The following is a 3606-nucleotide window of genomic DNA, read 5'->3' on the forward strand; positions in this document are numbered from 1 at the left end:
TCTGCAGCAAAGTGTTTAGTAGCAAAGTAATATGATAGTGATGGTAACGGTAACAAAAGAGTAATGAAAGCAAAGTAATGTTTTTGGTGTTTTGTAGTGATTGTTACAATAGCAACGGGAAAGTAAATAAGCGTGAACTAGTATATGGAATGCTCGTAGGCATTGGATCAATGATGGATAATTATGCCGGATGCGGTTTATCATGCAACAGTCATAACATAGGGTGACACAGAACTAGCTCCAATTCGTCAATGTAATGTAGGCGTGTATTCCGAATATAGTCATACGTGCTTATGGAAAAGAACTTGCATGACATCTTTTGTCCTACCCTTCCGTGGCAGCGGGGTCCTAATGGAAACTAAGGGATATTAAGGCCTCCTTTTAATAGAGAACCGGAACAAAGCATTAGCACATAGTGAATACATGAACTCCTCAAACTACGGTCATCACCGGTAAGTATCCCGATTATTGTCACTTCGGGGTTAACGGATTATAACACATAATAAGTGACTATAGACTTGCAAGATAGGATCTAGAACTCTCATATATTGATGAAAACATAATAGGTTCAGATCTGAAATCATGGCACTCGGGCCCTAGTGACAAGCATTAAGCATAGCAAAGTCATAGCAACATCAATCTCAGAACATAGTGGATACTAGGGATCAAACCCTAACAAACTAACTCGATTACACGGTGAATCTCATCCAACCCATCACCGTCCAGCAAGCCTATGATGGAATTACTCATGCACGGCGGTGAGCATCAAGAAATTGGTGATGGAGGATGGTTGATGATGACAACGGCGACAAATCCCCCTCTCCGGAGCCCCGAACCGACTCCAGATCAGCCCTCCCGAGAGGTTTTAGGGCTTGGCGGCGGCTCCGTATCGTAAAACACGATGATTTCTTCTCCCCTATTTTTTTCTCCCCGAAAGCAGTTATATAGAGTTGGAGTTGGAGTCGGGGGGTCTCCAGGGGGCCCACGAGGTAGGGGGCGCGCCCTAGGGGGGCGCCCCCCACCCTCGTGAGAAGGGTGTGGGCCCCCTGGTCTTCATCTTTGGTGAGGATTTTATTATTATTTATTGTAAGATATTCCGTGGAGTTTCAGGTCATTCCGAGAACTTTTTTTTCTGCACATAAAACAACGTCATGGCAATTCTGCTGAAAACAGCGTCAGTCCGGGTTAGTTCCATTCAAATCACACAAGTTAGAGTCCAAAATAAGGGCAAAAGTGTTTGGAAAAGTAGATACGACGGAGACATATCAACTCCCCCAAGCTTAAACCCTTGCTTGTCCTCAAGCAATTCAGTTGACAAACTGAAAGAAATAAAGAAAAACTTTTACAAACTTTGTTTGCTCTTGTTGTTGTGAATATGTCAAGCTAGCATTCAAGTTTTCAGCAAAGATTATAACTAACCACATTTGCAATAATTCTCAGGTCTCATGATTACTCATATCAATAACATAATCAACTAGCAAGCCATAATAATAAATCTCGGATGACAAGACTTTCTCAAAACAATCATAATATGATATAACAAGATGGTATCTCGCTAGCCCTTTTTGAGACCGCAAAACATAAATGCAGAGCACCTTTAAAGGTCAAGGACTGACCGCAATCATAGTCACACCCAATGTAAACTAACAGCAATGAATGCAAATGACAGCTGCGCTCTCCAGCTAGTGCTTTTTAATAAGAGGGTGATGACTGAACATAAAAGTAAATAGATAGGCCCTTCACAGAGGGAAGCAGGGATTTGTAGAGGTGCTAGAGCTCGGTTTTAAAATAGAGGTGAATAATATTTTGAGTGGTATACTTTCATTGTCAACATAACAACCAAGAGATGGCGATATCTTCCATGCTACACACATTATAGGCGGTTCCCAAACAGAATGGTAAAGTTTATACTCCCCCTCCACCAACAAACATCAATCCATGGCTTGCTCGAAACAACGAGTGCCTCCAACATACATTAGGTCCCAGGGGGAGTTTTGTTTGCAATTATTTTGATTTAGTTTGCATAAAGCATGGGACTGGGCATTCCGGTGACCAGCCCTTTATCTCGTGAGTGAGGAGCGGAGTCCACTCCTCTTGAGAATAACCCGCCTAACATGGAAGATACATACAACCCTAGTTGATACATGAGCTATTCGAGCATACAAAACAGGATGATTATTTGAAGGTTTAGAGTTTGGCACATACAAATTTACTTGGAACAGCAGGTAGATACCGCATATAGGAAGGTATAGTGGACTCATGTGGAATAACTTTGGGGTTTAAGGAGTTTGGATGCACAAGCAGTATTCCCGCTTAGTACAGGTGAAGGCTAGCAAAAGACTGGGAAGCGACCAACTAGGGAGCGACAACAACCATGTACATGCATTAAAATTAATGAACATTGGATGCAAGCATGAGTAGGATATAATCCACCATGAACATAAATATCGTGAAGGCTATGTTGATTTGTTTCAACTACATGCGTGAACATGTGCCAAGTCAAGTCACTTAAATCATTCAGAGGAGGATACCACCCTATCATACCATATCATAACCATTTTAATAGCATGTTGGCACGCAAGGTAAATCATTATAACTCATAGCTAATCAAGCATGGCACACGCAACTATGATATCTAATTGTCATTGCAAACATGTTTATTCATAACAAGCTGAATCAAGAACGATGAACTCATCATATTTACAAAAACAAAATAGGTCGAGTTAATACCAGCTTTTCTCATATCAGTCAGTCCATCATATATCATCATAATTGCCTTTCACTTGCACGACCGAACGATGTGAATAATAATAAGAGTGCACGTGCATTGGACTAAACTGGAATCTGCGAGCATTCAATAAACATGAGAAGACAAGGCAATATGGGCTCTTTTGTCAGATAAACAATAATGCATGTAAGAGCCACTTCAACAATTTAATCATGGTCTTCTCCTACTGACCCCCAAAGAAAAGAAAGGAAATAAAACTATTTACACGGGAAAGCTCCCAACAAGCAAAAGAAGAACGGGAAATATTTTTGGGTTTTCTTTTTAATTACTACTACAAGCATGGAAAGTAAATTAATTAAAACCTACAACTAATTTTTTTTGGTTTTTCTTAAGGTTTATTAATCACACAAGAAGAAAGCATAAAAGAAAATAAACTAGCATGGATGATACAATGAAAAAGTATGAGCATCGACATCTAGCAATGAGTGTGTGTGAACATAAATGTAATGTCGGTGGGAAATACGTACTCCCCCAAGCTTAGGCTTTTGGCCTAAGTTGGTCTATGGCCAGGACTGTCCTGGCGGATATCCATAATAATAGTTGGGGTCATACTGCAATGAGGAAGAAGAAGGCTCCGATTGCCACTGGCTGGCAATCATCTCTGGATCCCACTGATAGTTAGACTGTCGTGAAGGATCAAATTGTGGTTCCGGTTCTGGCTCCTCGGCTGGTGCAGGGTTCCGGTAGGCGTGGATAGCCGTCAACTGAACAAGGTACTTGCCTACAGTCAAATCAAACAAAGAAGGAGCAGGCAAGGTAATAGTCTCAGGATGATGTTTATTAAAGAACAATTGATATTTAAGCTCTCCTGCCCTATT

This window comes from Triticum aestivum, chromosome 1A (genome assembly GCF_018294505.1).
Source record: "Triticum aestivum cultivar Chinese Spring chromosome 1A, IWGSC CS RefSeq v2.1, whole genome shotgun sequence".
NCBI lineage: Eukaryota > Viridiplantae > Streptophyta > Magnoliopsida > Poales > Poaceae > Triticum > Triticum aestivum.